The 19,854-nt window shown below is 47.1% G+C and overlaps 1 long non-coding RNA gene across 1 annotated transcript in view; it reads right to left on the bottom strand.

Moving 5' to 3' along the window:
- The window catches only part of LOC140481964 (uncharacterized), a 32,510-nt gene extending 14,450 nt beyond the window's left edge, over nt 1-18,060 (bottom strand). The window contains exon 1 of the long non-coding RNA XR_011961639.1: nt 16,266-18,060. This is a non-coding gene — a long non-coding RNA (uncharacterized lncRNA). The remainder of the gene's footprint in view (nt 1-16,265) is intronic.
- Between the last annotated feature and the right edge of the window lie 1,794 nt (nt 18,061-19,854).

Below are 19,854 nucleotides of genomic sequence, written 5' to 3'. Positions count from 1 at the left end.
GAATCACTTCATGCTTTTTCAGGGTGAACTCCATCTGACATTTATCAGCCCAGTTCTGCATCCTGTCAATGTCCTGTTGCAACCTAGGGCAGTCCTCCAGACTATCCACCACTCCACCAACCTTCATGTCATTGGCAAACTTACTAACCCAACCTTCCACTTCCTCATGCAGGTCATTCATAAAAATATACAGAGAGCAGAGGTCCCAGAACCGATCCCTATGGAACATAACTGGTCACCAAGCTCCAGGCTGAATACTTCCCATCTACTACCAGCCTCTGTCTTCTATGGACAAGCCTACTCTGTGTCCAGACAGCCAAATTTCCCAGTATCCCTTGCCTCCTTACTTTCTGAATGAGCCTCCCATGGGCAACCTTATCAAATGCCTTGCTAAAATCCATGTACACCACATCCACTGCTCTACCTTCCTCAGTGCATTTTGTCACATCCTCAAAAGATTCAATAAGGTTTGTGGGGCATGACCTGCCCTCACAAAGCCATGCTGACTATCTCTAACCAAGCTATGGTTTTCCAATTAATCATAAATCCTGTGTCTCAGAATCCTCTCCAATAATTTGCCCAACACATAAGTAAAACTGACTGGTCTGTAATTCCTAAGATTACCCTATTCCCTATCATGAATAAGGGAATAATATTTGCCACCCTCCAATTATTTGGCACTACTCCAGTGGACAGTGAGGACACAAAGATCATTGTCAAAGGCACAGCAATCTCTTCCCTCGTTTCCTGTAGTAACCTTGCATATATTCCTTCCTGCCCAGGGGAGTTAGCTATCCTTAAAACTTTCAGCGCATCCTCCTTTTTAACACCAACCTGTTTGAGCATGTCAGCCTGTTTTATGCTGTCCTCACAAACATCAAGTTCCCTCTCAGTAGTGAATAATGAAGCAAAGTATTCATTGAGGACCAACATTACCTCCTCCTCCAACTCCAGGCACAAGTTCACTCCACTGTCGCGCTAGCTTACCTGAGAAGGTTTTTTTCTTATAAAAGCGCGCAGGCGAGGAACGCGAGGCACTACAGGGGTAGAGCCTCCCACCCGCCCTCCTCCTCTAACCTAATAATAAGACCCATTGTGACAAGCAGGTAAGTGCTGCATTTTGCTTGTTTGTTTCTTTAGATCGAGTTTTTAAAGTTTCTCTTTTAGAGGGATGGCAGCGAAGGCAGTGCAATGTTCCTCTTGCAACATGTATGAGGTGAGAGAAGCCATTAGCGTCCCTCCTGATTACACTTGCAAGAAGTGCACCCATCTCCAGCTCCTCCAAGACCGTGTTAGGGAACTGGAGCTGGAGTTGGATGAACTGCGGATCATTCGGGAGACAGAGGTGGTCATAGATCAGAGCTTTAGGGAAGTAGTTACTCCGAAGGTTATAGAGAGATGGGTGACAGTGAGGGGGAGTGGGAGGAAGCAGCCAGTGCAGGGACCCCCTGCGGTCATTCCCCTCAAGAACAAGTATACCGTTTTGGATACTTGTGGGGGGGATGACTTACCAGGGGTAAGCAACGAGGTTCAGGCCTCTGGCACGGAGCCTGTCCCCATTGCTCAGAAGGGAAGGGTGGTGAAAGGTAGAGCGATAGTTATTGGGGACTCAATAGTGAGGGGCACAGATAGGCGGTTTTGCGGGGGCGACAGAGACTCACGATTGGTATGTTGCCTCCCAGGGCAAGGGTATGTGATGTCTCTGATCGTGTTTTCCGAGTCCTCAAGGGGGAGGGGGAGCAGCCCCAGATCGTAGTCCACGTTGGCACCAACGACATAGGTAGGAAGAGGGGTGAGGATGTTAGACAGGCTTTCAGGGAGCTAGGTTGGAAGCTCAGAGCTAGAACGAACAGAGTTGTTGTCTCTGGTTTGTTACCCGTGCCACGTGATAGAGAGTCGAGGAATAGGGAGAGAGAAGAGTTAAATGCGTGGCTACAGGGATGGTGCAGGAGGGAGGGATTCCGGTTTCTGGACAACTGGGGTTCTTTCTGAGGAAGGTGGGACCTCTATAAACAGGATGGTCTACATCTGAACCTGAGGGGCACCAGTATCCTTGGGGGGAGGTTTGCTAGTGCTCTTTGGGAGGGTTTAAACAAACTCTGCAGGGGCATGGGAACCTGGACTGTAGCTTTAGGGTACAGGACCTTGAGTGTAGGGGGGTTAGGAACATGGCATCGATCTCAAAGGAGGGTGCCTGTAAACAGGAAGGTGGCTTGAAGTGTGTATACTTCAATGCCAGAAGTATAAGAAATAAGGTAGGTGAGCTTGCAGCATGGGTTGGAACCTGGGACTTCGATGTTGTGGCCATTACAGAGATGTGGGTAGAACAGGGACAGGAATGGCTGTTGCAGGTTCCAGGGTTTAAATGTTTTAGTAGGGTCAGAGATGGGGGTCAAAGAGGGGGAGGTGTGGCATTGCTTGTCAAGGATAGTATTACAGCAGTAGAAAGGGTGATGGAGGAAGACCTGCCATCTGAGGTAGTGTGGGCGGAGGTTAGAAATAGGAAAGGTGAGGTCACCCTGTTAGGAGTTTTCTACAGGCCTCCTAATAGTCCAAGAGAAGTAGAGGAAAGTATTGCGAGGATGATTCAGGTGAAGAGTGAAAGTAGCAGGGTGGTTGTTATGGGGGACTTTAACTTCCCAGATATTGACTGGGAAAGCTATAGCTCGATTTCGTTAGATGGGTCGGTGTTTGTCCAATGTGTGCAGGAGGGTTTCCTGACACAATATGTAGACAGGCCAACACGAGGTGAGGCTATACTGGATTTGGTTCTAGGTAATGAACCAGGCCAGGTGTTAGACTTGGAGGAAGGTGAGCACTTCGGGGGCAGTGACCACAACTCGGTGACGTTTACTCTGGTGATGGAGAGGGATAAGTGTGCACTGCAGGGCAACAGTTATAGATGGGGGCAGGGAAATTATGATGCGGTGAGGCATGACTTAGGATGTGTGGATTGGAAAAATAGGATTCAAGGGAGGAACACAAATGATATGTGGAGATTGTTCAAGGAACAGCTAATGGGTGTCCTTGATAAGTATGTACCAGTCAGGCAGGGAGTAAAGGGTCTTGTGAGGGAGCCGTGGTTTAATAAGGAATTGGAATCCATTGTAAAAGGGAAGAGCGCAGCCTATGTAAAGATGAGGCGTGAAGGTTCAGTTGGGGCGATTAAGAGTTATAAGATAGCCAGGAAGGATCTAAAGAGAGAGCTAAGAGCAGCGAGAAGCGGACATGAAAAGTCCTTAGTTGGTAGGATTAGGGAAAACCCAAAGGCTTTCTATAGGTATGTCAGGAATAAAAGGATGACTAGGGTAGGTATCGGTCCAGTCAAGGATAGTAGTGGGAAGTTGTGTGTGGAGGCGAAGGAGATTGGTGAGACACTAAATCAATACTTTTCGTCAGTATTCACTCAGGAACAGGACACTGTTGCTGATGTGAATATTGAGTCACAAGTGATTAGAATGGATGGCCTTGAGGTACGTAGGGAAGAGGTCTGGGGAATACTGGAAAGGATGAAAATAGATAAGTCCCCTGGGCCTGATGGCATTTATCCTAGGATCCTCTGGGAAGCTAGGGAGGAGATAGCGGAGCAATTGGCCTTGATTTTTATGTCGTCATTGTCTACGGGAATAGTGCCAGAAGACTGGAGGATAGCGAATGTGGTCCCCTTGTTCAAGAAGGTGAGCAGGGATAGCCCGAGTAACTATAGGCCAGTGAGTCTCACTTCTGTTGTGGGCAAAGTCTTAGAGAGAATTGTAAGGGATAGGATTTATGAACATCTGGATAGGAATAATGTGATCAAGGATAGTCAGCATGGTTTTGTGAAGGGCAGGTCGTGCCTCACAAACCTTATTGAATTCTTTGAGAAGGTGAACAAGGAAGTGGACAAGGGTAAAGCAGTAGATGTGGTGTGTATGGATTTTAGCAAGGCGTTCGATAAGGTACCCCATGGCAGGCTAATGCAAAAACTACGGAGGTATGGCATTGAGGGTGCATTAGAGGTTTGGATTAGGAATTGGCTGGCTGGAAGGAAGACAGAGGGTAGTAGTTGATGGTATAGGATCATCTTGGAGCGCAGTTACTAGCGGTGTTCCACAAGGATCTGTTTTGGGACCATTGCTGTTTGTCATTTTTATAAATGACCTGGAGGAGGGGCTTGAAGGATGGGTGAGCAAGTTTGTGGATGACATGAAAGTCGGTGGAGTTGTGGACAGCGAAGAAGGATGTGGCAGGTTACAGCGCGATATAGATAAGTTGCAGAGCTGGGCAGTAAGGTGGCAAATGGAAATCAATGTAGCTAAGTGTGAAGTCATTCACTTTGGTAGGAGTAACAAGAAGATGGATTACTGGGCTAATGGTAGACTACTTGGTAGTGTGGATGAGCAGAGGGATCTTGGTGTCCATGTACACAGATCTTTGAAAGTTGCCTCTCAGGTAAATAGTGCTGTGAAGAAGGCATATGGCGTACTGGGCTTTATTGGTAGAGGAATTGAGTTCCGGAGTCCTGAGGTCATGTTGCAGTTGTATAAGACTCTGGTGCGGCCTCATCTGGAGTATTGTGTGCAGTTTTGGTCGCCATACTATAGGAAGGATGTGGAGGCATTGGAACGAGTGCAAAGGAGGTTTACCAGGATGTTGCCTGGCATGGTAGGATGATCGTATGAGGAAAGGCTGAGGCACTTGGGACTTTTCTCATTGGAGAAAAGAAGGTTTAGGGGAGATTTGATAGAGGTGTACAAGATGATTAGGGGTTTAGATAGGGTTGACAGTGAGAACCTTTTTCCACGTATGAAATCAGCTGTTATTAGGGGACACAGCTTTAAATTAAGGGGTGGTAGGTATAGGACAGATGTTAGGGGTAGATTTTTTACTCAGCGAGTTGTGAGTTCATGGAATGCCCTGCCAGTAGCAGTGGTGGACTCTCCCTCTTTCTGGTCATTTAAGCAGGCATTGGACAAGCATATGGAGGTTATTGGGCTAGTGTAGGTTAGGTCGGCTTCGGTCGGCGCAACATCGAGGGCCGAAGGACCTGTACTGCGCTGTATTTTTCTATGTTCTATGTTCTAAGTTCTATGTCCCTGATTGGCCCTACCCTCACTCTGACCATCCTCTTGTTCCTCACATCAGTGTAGAATTCCTTGGGGTTTTTCTTCATCCTGCCTCCTAAAGCCTTTACGTGCCCCCTCCTAGATTTCCTAAGTCTATTCTTCAGTTCCTTCCTGGCGACCTTGTAACCCTCTAGAGCCCTGTCTGATGCTTGCCCCCCAACCTTAAGTATGCTTCCTTCTTCTTCTTGACTAGATGTTCCATATCCCTTGTCACCCAAGGTTCTTTCACCCCACCATTCCTTCCTTGCCTCAGTGGGACAAACCTGTCCTCCTAAACATCCTCCACATTTCTGTCATGCATTTCCCTGAGAACATCTGTTCCCAATTTAGATGCCCCAGTTCCTGCCTAATAGTATTGTAATTCCCCCTCCCCCAGTTAAATACTTTCCCAGACCATATGCTCCTATCCCTCTCCATGAGATTAGTGAGGATCATGGAGTTATGATCATTATCACCGAAATGCTCTCCTACAGAGAGATCTGACACCTGGCCTGGTTCGTTGCCAAGCAATAAATCCAACATTGGATGTTGGTATCACTCTACATCACAAACCAGCCGTCCAGCCACCAGTGCTGCAGGGGCTCAGTTAGCACAGTTAGCTGGATGGCTGATGTGAGATGTGGAGAGGTGAGGTGGTACTTTGGTTAAACTTAGCATCAGTTGTCTCTCTACCTCACTCCAAAACAGAGCAGCCTTTTGAACTGTGCAATTCCTTCGGTATCCCTCTGTCACAATCCTAGAGAGAAGTCTGAGAGGTTACTTAATTGAGACATACAAGATAATCAGGGGTTCAATAGGGTGGACAGTGAGAGCCGTTTTCCTCAGATGGTGATTGCTTGCACAAGGGGACATAGCTTTAAATTGAGGGATGATAGATATAGGACAGATGTCAGAGTAGTTGGGGCACGGAACACCCTGCCTACAACAGTTAGAGACTTGTCAACTTTAAGGGTATTTGAATGGTGATTGGATAAACATATGGATGAAAATGGAATAGTGTCAGATCGATGGGCTTCAGATTGTTCTACAAGTCGGTGCAACATCGAGGGCCGAAGGGCCTGTACTGTGCTGTAATGTCCGATGTTCTATTTTAGTGACCAGTTGATCACTAAAAGGTTGATGGGTGAGAGCAAAGGAGAGACCCGCAGAGACCCAGAGATGGAAAGCAGAGGGAAAGCTGTGATTCTGCTCTTCACCATCTCTGGAAGCTTCACCCTCCCGTGTTTAATCAATGTTGTAGGTTTCTGATATTATGTCATTCGAGGCATCAACCCTAATGATTACCCACCGTTTCTGTTAGTGTTCAGTGTTGCTGGTCACATGCTGCAGAGGTTACGTTGTTGTACAAACAGATTTATTTATGCAGCAACGCTGTCTACGTTCAGAGGGAAGATCAGTAACACAGTAAAACCTCTGGCTACACAAATTCATCGCGTTCTGAATATATAAAACTCCTCATTGAAGCCAAAGTGACGATCCCATTGTTCCCAGACTGTGGAATGATATTTTTTCATTGACCCGTGGAATATGGGCAGAACTAGCTGGGCCAGTGTTTTTTGCCCGTCCCTAGTTGCCCCTTGAGAAGGTGATGGTGAGCTGTCTTCTTGAACTCAGTGCACTCCATGTGATGTAGGTAGACCCACAATGTGCCCCTTAGGGAGGGAATTCCAGGACTTTGACCCAATGATACTAAAAGAACAGCGATATGTTTCCAAGTCAGAATTGAGAGTGGTCTGGAGGGGAACTTGTAGGGGGTGGTGTTCCCATGTAGCTGCTGCCCTTTTCCTTCCAGATGAAAGTGATCCAGTGGATAGCAGACTGACCCCACTTTGTCTGGGTCACTGACCCGGGGAGAGCAGACTGACCCCACTGTGTCTCTGTCACTGACCCAGGGGAGAGCAGACTGACTCCACTGTGTCTCTGTCACTGACCCGGGGAGAGCAGACTGACCCCACTGTGTCTCTGTCACTGACCCAGGGGAGAGCAGACTGACCCCACTGTGTCTCTGTCACTGAGCCAGGGGAGAGCAGACTGACCCCACTGTGTCTGGGTCACTGATGTAGGGGGAGCAGACTGATCCCACTGTGTCTCTGTCACTGACCCAGGGGAGAGCAGACTGACTCCACTGTGTCTGTGTCACTGACCCAGGGGAGAGCAGACTGACCCCACTGTGTCTCTGTCACTGACCCAGGGGAGAGCAGACTGACCCCACTGTGTCTCTGTCACTGAGCCAGGGGAGAGCAGACTGACCCCACTGTGTCTGGGTCACTGATGTAGGGGGAGCAGACTGATCCCACTGTGTCTGTCACTGACCCGGGGAGAGCAGACTGACCCCACTGTGTCTGTGTCACTGACCCAGGGGAGAGCAGACTGACCCCACTGTGTCTCTGTCACTGACCCAGGGGAGAGCAGACTGACCCCACTGTGTCTGTGTCACTGACCCCAGGGAGGGATGGCTGACCCCACTGTATCTGTATCACTGACCCCAGGGAGGGAAGGCTGACCCCACTGTGTCGGTATTACTGACCCCAGAGAGGGAAGGCTGACCCCACTGTGTCTGTATCACTGACCCCAGGGAGGGAATGCTGACCCCACTGTGTCGGTATCACTGATCCCAGGGAGGGAATGCTGACCCCACTGTGTCGGTATCACTGATCCCAGGGAGGGAAGGCTGACCCCACTGTGTCTGTATCACTGACCCCAGAGAGGGAACGCTGACCCCACTGTGTCGGTATCACTGATCCCAGGGAGGGAACGCTGACCCCACTGTGTCGGTATCACTGATCCCAGGGAGGGAACGCTGACCCCACTGTGTCGGTATCACTGATCCCAGGGAGGGAACGCTGACCCCACTGTGTCGGTATCACTGATCCCAGGGAGGGAAGGCTGACCCCACTGTGTCGGTATCACTGAACCCAGGGAGGGAAGGCTGACCCCACTGTGTCTGTGTCCCTGACCCCAGAGAGGGAAGGCTGACCCCACTGTGTCTGTGTCACTGACCCCACTGTGTCTGTGTCACTGACCCCAGGGAGGGAAGGCTGACCCCACTGTGTCGGTATCACTGACTCCAAGGAGGGAAGGCTGACCCCACTGTGTCTGTGTCCCTGACCCCAGAGAGGGAAGGCTGACCTCACTGTGTCTGTGTCCCTGACCCCAGAGAGGGAAGGCTGACCCCACTGTGTCTGTGTCCCTGACCCCAGGGAGGGAAGGCTGACCCAACTGTATCGGTATCATTGAACCCAGGGAGGAAGGCTGATACCTTGTCCCTTTAAGAAGGATGTGTTCTGTTTCTCTTAATGCGGGATGTTATCAACCTGGTGCCAAGGTGTACGTTCCATGGAAAGCAGAGTAAATAACTTTGGGTTTTCTTAAATTACGACCAGAGCGTGAGGAAGTGGAGTCTGGATCTCACCGATCCAAGGTCTCAGCGCTACTTTCAGTTACTGAAGTTGCATTGTTTGGTGTTGAAGCTACTAGGCACAGCTGTCACCTCTCTCTGCCGTAGGAAAAAAGCTTGAACTCTCTCCCTGCTGTGAGATTGTTTGTTTTGGTGTTCCCATCTTTTGGATTGGAGGAGATAGTAAGTGAGGGAAGTCTGTTTTGCTAAATTTGCCTTTAATAGGCATCTGTTTATAGGATATGGCAGTATTGGAACAGTTGATGGGTAGAATTAAATAATATATTATTTTGTTCTGTATTCCGACAGGTTCAAGTTGTTTTTTATCATTGTTTGCATTTTAATTGTGCTGTAAGAATTAAGTGTGTTTTGTATAAAGCTCAACATTCTGACCAATCGAATTCCATCCAGAACAGAACACTCTAGAACTGTCCATGATGCTACCAGCGATGTCTAAGGTTCGAACTGACCATTCTCAAACTCACTTGAAATATTGGCCAACAGAGTTCTGTACATTCTAGATTGGATGTGAGTGCATTGGAGAGGGTGCAGAGGAGATTCACAAGGATGTTCCCTGGGCTTGGAGACTTTTAGTTCTGAAGAGAGTTTGGACAGGCTGGGATTGTTTTCATTAAAGCAGAGTTGATAGAGAGAAGACATGACTGAGACGTATAAAACTATGATGGGCGAAGGGTATACAGGAAGAGAACATTTCCCATGGATGGGGGGATTAAGGACCGGGGCATAGATTTAAGTGAAGGAAACTGAACCCTTTAGTTGAAGGAGGAGTAGAGTGTCAACAACTAAATGGCTGGAGGATAAGAGAAAGCAAGTAACGTGGGTGTCTGGCAAGCACAGCCTAAATGAGTGGTAGAGGTGTGAACCCTGAAGACAATTCGGAATTGTATGGATGATATTTTGAAATGCCACAGTGGACAAGGCTGCAGACTGATGTAGACAGTGAAGCAAGAGGATATGACAGACAAGGAGTGAAACTCACACCTCTCTGTATAGTGGGCCCAGACCCATACCCTCCCTGGTCTCACCCCTCCATCTCCCTTCAAACTGCTCCATCATCAGTCAGCTGTTTTGGGTTTCTTCACTGAGCATGCCCAGTACACTGCAGGGAACAAAGAATGATTCATCCCCAGCTGCTGCTGTACAGATCGTGTGTGTCTCAGAGTCAGCTCTGAGATGTCTCCTGGGCAGTCTCAATCTGTATCTGTGTATCTCTGACTCCGTGTCATTGAGCATCACCCGTACACCCTAATGTCTATGTCTAGAACTGCTTTGTATATTCTGGAATTTGAACACATTGTAACCTGAGAAAGGTGAGGATTCCCTGTTTGATCGCAGTGAGGCCACTTGAACTGGACAGGTCAAAGTGTGACCTCACAGAACAAGTGTGACCTCACCGTGTACATCACAGAGAAAGTTCTGACATCACAACTGGTTTGTGAACTGGCTTCAACTGAGACACGAGGCTGTGTCAGGAAACACAGGGAAGGCTAGGTCACTGCACTGACCCTGTCTCGGGCTGATCTGTCTGGGAGTGAATGTGATCAGAGAGACGATCAAAACTGCTGGACTTGACAAAGAGAAAACAAAGCTTTGAAAACACCATCAACAATCTGATCAGGCAGAAGATGGGGAAGTTTGAAAGGTTTTTTTTAGATATTAGATTAGATTCCCTAAAGTGTGGAAACAGGCCCTTCGGCCCAACCAGTCCACACCGACCCTCCGGAGAGTAACCCACCCAGACCCATTTCCCTCTGACTAATGCACAGAACACTACAGGCAATTTAGCATGGCCAATTCATCTGACCCGCACATCTTTGGACTGTGAGAGGAAACCGGAGCACCCGAAGTAAACCCACACAGACACTGGGAGAATGTGCAAACTCCACACAGTCGCCCGAGGCTGGAATCGAACCTGGGACCTGGTGCTGTGAGGCAGCAGTGCTGACCACTGAGTCACCATGCTGCCCTAAAAAAGGTTAGTGTAAAATTCTTCCTCTTGCACTGACTGAGAATTTGGGGGTAACTGGGGAGTAATGCTCGAAAGATTTATTCTGAGAAAGTTTCGGGCTTATTGAAACCGGTGAGATAAACAGAAGGTACTTAATGAGGGACAGAAACTATCCCAAATATCACCCTTCTCCTCGGACCTAGGCCTTTTGAAAAGCATTAAGGGTGGTAAAAATTGTTCAGTGTAGGACTGATGTGCAACAGTTTGAGGAGAGCCCAGAGACAATGCATGTGACTGGGAGGAAGACGGGTCAGAAATTGAGTTGGAGAGAGATTGATTGAAGTGGAGCTCCCTGTGAGAGAGTAGGGTGGGAAAGAAGTTTGATAGTGAGGATTAGAGGGTAAGGCATTGTGGAGAGATGATAGTTATGATTTGGAGATGCCGGTGTTGGACTGGGGTGTACAAAGTTAAAAATCACACAACACCAGATTATAGTCCAACAGGTTTAATTGGAAGCGCACTAGCTTTCAGAGCGACGCTCCTTCATCAGGGGATTGCCTTCATCACCTTATGAAGGAGCGTCGCTCTGAAAGCTAGTGCTTCCAATTAAACCTGTTGGACTATAACCTGGTGTTGTGTGATTTTTAACTTTGGAGAGATGATGCCCTGCTTCACATCATCATTGCCCTCAATTCCACCAACATCTCCAGAGCTTGCAGAGATGTGAACAATGCTCAGCATGTGGCCATGGTGCCCAATACTCCTCTTTAGCTTTCAAAAAGATATTTGATCTTAATCTTGAGGTTTGTTATTTCGTTGGATGGAAGTCGCCATGGATTTGAAAATCTGCACTCTCTCTTGTGTCTCATCCTGCAGACATGATTTGGAGGTGCCGATGTTGGTTTAGGGTGGGGTGGACAAAATTAAAAATCACATAACACCAGTTTATAGTCCAATAGGTTTATTTGGAAGCACTAGCTTTCGAAGCACTGTTCCTGATCAGGTGGTTGTGATAAAGGAACAGCACTTCAAAAGCTAGTGCTTCCAAACAATTCTGTTGGACTATAACCTGATTTTTAACATCTTCCAGACACATTTCATAGTCAAAAAACAAAGAAAATTTACAGGCCCTGCAAGCCTGAGCCAATACAAATCTACTCTTTAAACCTGTCGCCCAATTGATAAGCATCTGTATCCCTCTGCTCCCCACTAACTCATGCATCTGTCCAGATGCATCTTAAATGAATCTACCATGCCTGTCTCTGCCATCTCTGCTGGCAATGCATTCCAGACACCCACCACCCTTTGTGTGAGGTACTTGCCATGTGTATCCCCATTAAACTTTTCACCTCTCACCTTTTAAGCACGGCCTCTTATTATTGAATCCTTCACCCTGGGTAAAAGCTTATCTCTATCCACCCTATCTATATCCTTCATGAATTTGTAAACGTCAATCAGCATCCCCCCCATCTCCTTTTTTCTAATGAAAATAAACCTAACCTACTCAACCTCCCTTCATAGCTAACACCTTCCATATCAGGCAACATCCTCGTAAACCTTCTCTACACCCTCTCCAAAGCATCCACATCCTTTTGGTAACGTGGCGCCCAGAACTGTACACAGTATTCTAAATGTGGCCGAACCAATGTCTTGTACAATTTTAACATGACTTGCCAGTTCTTATACTCAATACCCCGTCCGATGAAGGCAAACATACCATATGCCTTCTTGACCACTCTATCCACCTGTGCAGCAACCTTCAGGGTACAATGGACCTGCACTCTCAGATCTCTCTGCTCATCAACTTTTCTTAAGGCTCTTCCATTCGTGGTATAATTCGCTCTAGAATTTGTCTTGCCTAAATGCATCACCTCTGGATTGAACTCCATCTGCCACTTTTCCGCCCAACTCTGCAGTCTGTCTATATTCTCCTGTATTCTTTGACATTCGCTTATGCTTTCTGCTACTTCAACAATCTTCGTGCCATCTGCAAACTTGCTGATCATACCAACAGTGCCCTCTTCCAGATCATTTATGTATATTATAAACAACAGTGGCCCCAACACTGACCTCTGTGGAACACCACTGGTCATATTTCTCCATTTCGGGAAACTCCCTTCAACTACTACTCTCTGTCTCCTGTTGCTCAAGCAGTCCTTTATCCACCGAGCAAGAACACCCTGCACACCATGTGACTTCACTTTCTCTATTAGTTTACCATGAGAAACCTTATCAAATGCCTCACTAAACTCCATGTATATGACATCAACAGCCCTCCCTTCATCTAATGACATCTATCGCACAAAAACATGTTGCCTATCACTGATAAGCGTATTCTTTTCTAAACATAAATAGATCCTATCCCTTAGCATCTTCTCCAGCAACGTTCCCACCACTGATGTCAGGCTCACTGGTCTGTAGTTACCTGGAATATCCCTTCTACCTTTCTTGTACAGGAGGACAACGTGAGCAATCTTCCAGTCCTCTGGCACCTCACCTGTGTTTAAGGATGCTACAAAGATATCTGTCAGGCCCCAGATATTCCCTGGCTCACCTCCCTCAGCAACGTGGGATAAATCCCATCGGGTCCTGGGGATTTGTCCACCTTACTAACCTCTAGCCGACCCAACACATCTTCCCTACTTATGTCAACATGATCCTGACTAATCAAACTTCTATCTCTAATCTCAACATTCATCATGTCCCTCTTCTCAGTGAACACTGATGTAAAGTAATCATTCAGAATCTCACCCAGTCTCTCAGATTCGACACATAGCCTTCCTTCATTATCTTTTAGTGCATCAATCCTTTCTCTAGTTACCCACTTGCTTTTCATATAAGAATAAAATGCTTTGGTATTCTCCTTAATTCTGCTTGCTAAAGCTATTTCATGACAACTGTTATCCCGCTTGATTCCTCGTTTAAGACTGGCCGTACTCTTCCGATATTCTTCCAGGGCTCGTTCTGTTCTCAGCTGCCTAGACCTTATGTATGTTTCTCTTTTCCTCTTGGCTAGTCGTACAATTTCTCCTGTCATCCACGGTTCACCAATCTTGCCCTTCCTATCCTTTGCCTTCAACAGGACATGTCTATCCTGCACTATCTTTAACCTCTCTTTGAAAGCCTTCCACATCTCAAATGTGGGCTTCTCTTCAAATAGCTGTGTCCAATCCATATTTCCCAGCTCCTGCCTAATTTTGATAAAATTGGCCTTGGCCCAGTTTAGTACTCATCCCTTAGGACCACTCTCATCTTTATCTACGAGTATTCTAAAACTTACAGAATTGCGGTCACTGTTCGCAAAGAAATCCCCCACCACAACTTCTACCACCTGGCCTGGCTTGTTGCCCAGTACCAGGTCCAATATGACCCCTTCCCTCATTGGACTATTGACATACTGCTCTAGAAAACTCTCCTGGATGCTTTGTACAAGTTCTACGCCATCCAGACCTCTGACGCTAAGTGTATCCCAGTCAATGTTGGGAAAATTAAAATCTCCCATCACTACTACCCTATTGCCTCTATATCTTTCCATAATCTGTTTACCTATTTGTTTTCTACCACATGCTCACTGTTGGGAGGCCTGTAATATAGCCCCAACAATGTAACTGCACCCTTCTTATTTCTCAGCTCCACCCGTCTTGCCTCACTACTCAAGCCCTCCATAATGTCCTCCTTTAGCACAGCCGTGGTATCATCCCTGATCAACAATGCAACTCCACCCCACCCCCACTTTGCCTTCCCTCACTGTCTTGTCTGAAGCATCTATATCCTGGAACATGCCAATGATGCCCTTCCTTCAAACAAGTCTCTGTGATCACAATAACGTCATACTCCCAGGCTCCAATCCAAGCCCTTAAGTTCATCTGCCTTATACACTATACTCCTTGCATTAAAGTAGATGCATTTCAGGCCACCAGTTTTTTTTTTGCATTCATCTGGTCTCTGCCTACTCTTCCCTTTATTAATGTTATCTTCATTATTCTTATCATCTCCAGTCTCCACCTTGTTGCCTACTTGTTTTCCCTTCTGGTTCCCAGCCCCCTTCCACATTAGTTTAAAATCTCCCCAATAGCAGTAGCAAAACCTCTCCCAAGAACATTGGTTCCAGTCTGGTTCAGACGTAGACCCGTCCATTTTGTAATAGTCCCACCTTCCCCGGAACCGGTCCCAATGTCCAACAAATCTGAACCCCTCCTTCCTACACCATCCCTCCAGCCACGTGTTCATCCTGCCTATTTTTTTCATTTCTACGTAGCACTGATAGTAATCCCGAGGTCACTACCTTTGAGGTCCTTCTCTTTAACTTCTCTCCTAGCTCCCTGAATTCTGCTTTTGGGACCTCATCTTGTTTTTTACTTATATCATTGGTGCTTGTATGCACCAAGACACCTGGCTGTTCACCCTCCCCTTTTAGAATGCTCTGCAGCTGATCGGTGACATCCCTGACCCGAGCACCTGGGAGGCAACATACCATCCAGGAGTCCCGTTTATGGCCACAGAACCGCCAATCTAGTCCTCTCACAATAGAATCCCCTGTGACTATGGCCCTGTGAGTCTTTTTCCCGCCATTCTGAACAGCAGTGCCCACCACGGTGCCGTGATCCTGGCAACTGCCTGGTCAGCCATCTATAGTTTCCAAAACAGTATACCTGCTTTGGAGGGAGATGAGCTCAGGGCACTGCCTTCCTGCTCTTTCTCTGCCTTTTGGTCACCTGTTCACTGTCTCCCTCAGCAATCCTAACCTGCGTGTGACCAGTTCACTAAACGTGCTATCCACGGCCTCCCCAGCATCGCGGATGCTCCACAGTGAGTCCATCCGCAGCTCCAGAGCCGTTATACCGTCAAACAAGAGCTGCAGCTGGACACACTTCTTGTACGTGTAAGGGTCAGGAACGTCAGACACGTCTCTGAGCTCCCACATCAAGCAAGAGGCACAGGGCATGGGTCTGAGGTCCCCTGCCAATGTAGGCTTAGCTTTATATCAACTAAATAAACTCAACCAATGCACTTGAATATATGAAAAAGAAAGATAAAGAAAAATAAAAGCTTTATCTTACAGAATCATTTTCTTCCAGTTCAAGGTGGGGGTGTGTGCGGGAGGGAGATAATACACGTGTAGTATCTCGGGTACAACCAATGCCCAAATATAAATGAAGCCCTTACCTTCCCAGTGGCCCTTGCTTCACTCCACCTTCTCTCCTCGCCGCTCTGTCAAAATGGAGGCACAGTCAACTCCATTTTCATCTGTCACCCCGTGATCAGCTTTTCCTTTCTCCCTGCCTCACAATTATCGGTCCCCTTTATCTGTCTGACTGCTCTTCTGTTTCTTTCTGGGCTCCATCTCCACCTATTGTAGCAGTAAGATGCCTCACCCTCCTCACCCTCCCCCCCCCCCCACCCCCTCCCCACAGCCATTTGCACCTTTTCCTCGCTCCTATCAGTTACGATGAAGGATTACTGGATCTGAAACGTTAACTCTGCTTTAACTCCGCAGAATCTGCCAAACCTGCTGAGTTTCTCAAGCGATTTCTCTTTTCATTCACATTCACATCCAGACGACGTTCCCAAGTTGGGACCGAACTTCCTATTGGCTATAAGCTAGAGATGGACTGTGAGTTATAAAGTAATCTCACAACTAACAACAGGGCAATTCCAAACTACTCTTTCAAAAATACTGCAGCATTAGTGCACCACGACTTCCCAGACAATGCCGAAAAGAGAGAAAGAAAGAACATAATAAGAATGGGCCATAAAAAGTGAATTTCACCAATCACAGTCTCGATGAGATTACCTTTCCCTTCCGATGTCTCCAGGAGGGAAATGAGAGAAATTCAACAACATATGACATCGAAATTCATTGGAACGATTTTCCCATTGGCCAGAAAACCAAATAACGACGGGTCGAGTCACCGGAGGACTTTGTTTCGCAACATCGATGAAATAACAGTCTCCATTCGGTTCCAGTAAAAACTCGACTTGCCTGGAACATAAAGCTACAGTAGAGCCGCTGGCGATTTTCCGCGCGGGAGGCAGAAAAGAGTTCCATGATCCCTCTCTGACTCGCAAGCTGCTGGGATGTGCCCGTCTACAATATCAATTTCGCAGCACATAATGATAGCCCATCAATCCAGACAAAAATCAATGGTAAGCTGAGTCTATCTTCTCAGACTCTTTTCAGCTGCAAATGTATCTGTGAATCCGTGAGAATATATGTTCGGTGATGATTTGGTCAAATAACCATGAGTTGCTTGACATTACTGCAATTTCGATTCTTGCATTGCTAAATGATTTCACCCATTGCTCGAAACAGGACGACTTTCACGTTTACATGGAACATGAAACACACCGGGCTACAGGGAAAATGCACAAAGCTGAGCAGGCGGTGTTCCACATCATACCGTGCAGCATAGTTCAGTCACTGTGTCTTGTTTTGCAGAATAAGAGTCCCAAAGAATGTTCTCCACCTTAAAAGTGGAGGTAGCATTACAATCCGAGAACGACAGTTCACATTGTGAGGATGCTCTGACCTCGGAGCCAGTTCGAGATGACACTTTCCGTGCCTTTTACCTTGACCATGCAATTTGCTGCAGAGATGTTCACATCTGGATATGAGCCACATGGATACCAACTGAGTTGGAAACCTGTGTGGGAATCGACGAGAAGCGACTCAATAAATTTTGCTAAATACCATGGTGCTTATTAGAAATGCAGTTTCTGTTCACCTCAATCTAAAAGGCAGTTTTTGAACATAGTAACAGAAGTCAAAAAGTAATTACCTCACCCCACCCCCACTCCGGAAGAGGTGCTAACTGCCCTTGAGTGCTTTTTGTTCTCGATGTGAAGAGCTCTCACGCCTGAGTCACCTTCACGTCTCTGGTTGCAGAGTGAATCACAAAGAAGGAATTTCACCAGAGCTTCAACTGCCTCACTTCCCCACTCGCCCTCCCCATTTACATTTTCCTGCTTGTCAGTGATTTAAAGAAAACCAAATGGATGCGCTGTCATTGTGTAGCCTCTCTGTCGATTCCTCCGTTTCAGTTCCAACGTGGCTTAGATCTTGGGCGCACCTTAATACTAGCGACGCTATGAAAGCACAGTCCAGAGGTTCCTCTGAGAGTGTATGTTCTTTCATTGCTGTTGCTGACTGAATGAGCCACTAACGTGCGAACTGCTCCAAAACATGATTCAGGACCTCTGGTGCCAATTGTCGCACGTTGAATAACGACAGACAGCTTCCAAATGAGCCCTTTCAGAGACGACTTTGGGGTATATTTGACAGACAAGTTAAGGAATCCATGGCGCACTCTGACACCAGCGCATCAGTTTCTTCCCTGTCTTTGAACCGGGCCGCCTGCGCAAGGAATGCAAATGGGTTACTGATTTTCATGGAAGGATCAGAAGGCGGTAACTACACTCTCAAACAGAATGGCATTTGATCAGAACCAGGTTGGAGGAAAACTTTACAATGCTTTGCACTGTAATTAAATGGAATTGCATTACATTTCACGACGAGAGCAGATTTGTTCAAGCAAATTCGAAGGCAGGTTTGCAGATGGGCAAGCAAGCAAGAAAGCTCAGTTCTTATCCATGTAAAAGGCTGCAGTTGAAGAGCAAAGCAGTTTCCGCCCAGCTTTGAACTGGGGACTTTTCGCGTGTAAGGTGAACGTAATGACCACAACACTACAGAAACAAGCCCCAGCATGCCCCCCTGCACTGAGAGTTGAAGCCATTCTACCTTTCACCTTTCTGTTTCCAATCGCTCGTTGTTTAATGGGAATTGTTTAATTTTGGCTATGTGGTGAGCATGGACGAGATACACCGAAGTATCTGTTTCCATGCCGTGTACCCCAATAATGTTGTGTTGCTTACGCCGGCTTTAAAGGATTACTTTTTAGCAGAGCTTGCCGTCGCAGTCTGTGGCACAATCGTTTAGTCTGTTCGAGTGCTCGCGGGAAAGGTAGTATTGTGAAACACTGCAGAAACGAACGACTTCCTTACTTTTGCTCCGACTGACCATATTCCGTGAAATTTTCCCAGATTCTCAGTTGAGGAATTTTGTATCTGGAAGTTACCTCAGAAACGCTGTTAATTCGTAACGTATTGAGCGAATCACAAAACAGAAAGCATTTAACACGTAACACAAACAAAACTGGCAAACCAAATGCATTTTCAGACACAGCGAGCATGAATGCTAAATGTGAGACAGTCCGAGGGCATGAGCCATAAACTAATCTCACAACTAACAGCAGGGCAATTCCAAATTACTCTTTCAAAAATACTGGAGCCTTAGCGCACCTCCACTTCCCAGACAATGCTGAAAAGAGAGAAAGAAAGAACATAATAAGAATGGGCCATAAAAAGTGAATTTCACCAATCACAGTCTCGAGGACGGAGATGAAGGAAATGGGAGAAATTCAATAACATATGACATTGAAATTCATTGGAACGATTTTCCCATTGGCCAGAAAACCAAATAACGACGAATCAAGTCACCGTAGGACTTTGTTTCGCAACATCGATGAAATAACAAAAACAGAACCCCCAGGATCCTCATCTTCTATCCCACCAACCTCTGCAAATCACATCATCCGCTGACAGTTTCGCCATCTTGAAACGGATCCCACCACCAGGGATCGGTTCTCCACCCCAGCCCTATCCACTTTCCGCCAAGACCATTCGCTCTGTGACTACCTAGTCAAGTCCACGCCCTCCAATGTCCCACCCTTCCCTCCCAGCACCTTCCTCTGCCACTGCAGGAATTGCAAAACCTGCTCCCACATTTACCCTCTCATCTCTGTCCAAGGCTCCAATGGAGGCTTGCACATCCATCAAAGTTTCACCTGCACTACCACACATGTCATTTCTTGTGTCTGTTGCTTCCGATGCGGTCCACTCTAAATTGGGGAGACCCGGCTGTCTTCTCACAGAGCACTTCAGAGAATATCTCCAGGACACCCACAAGAATCAACCCCAGTGCCCTCATGGCCAAACATTTCATCTCCCCCTCCCACTCTCCTGAGGACATGAAGGTCTTGGGCCTCCTCCATTGCCACTGCCTCACCACCCAATGCTAGGTTGAAGAAAGCCTCATCTTCTGCCTTGGGACCCTTCAACCCTATGGCATCAATTGGGACTTCACCAGTTTCCTCATTTACCCTCCCCTACCTTATCCCAGTTCCCACCTTCCAGCTCATCACCGTCCTCCTAACCTGTCACACCTGTGCATCTTCATTCCCACCTATCCACTACACCTTCTTCTCTGAAATATCATGTTCACCCCCCACCTCCATCCACTTACTGCACTCTCAGCTACCTTCTCCCCAGCCCCGCCCCACTCCCATTTATCTCTCCATCCAATATGCTCCCAGTGTCATTCCTGA

The sequence above is a fragment of the Chiloscyllium punctatum genome, chromosome 10 (genome assembly GCF_047496795.1).
Source record: "Chiloscyllium punctatum isolate Juve2018m chromosome 10, sChiPun1.3, whole genome shotgun sequence".
Taxonomy (NCBI): domain Eukaryota; kingdom Metazoa; phylum Chordata; class Chondrichthyes; order Orectolobiformes; family Hemiscylliidae; genus Chiloscyllium; species Chiloscyllium punctatum.
Note: the sequence above shows the minus strand (reverse complement) of the source record. Positions and strands in the feature narration are given on the sequence as shown.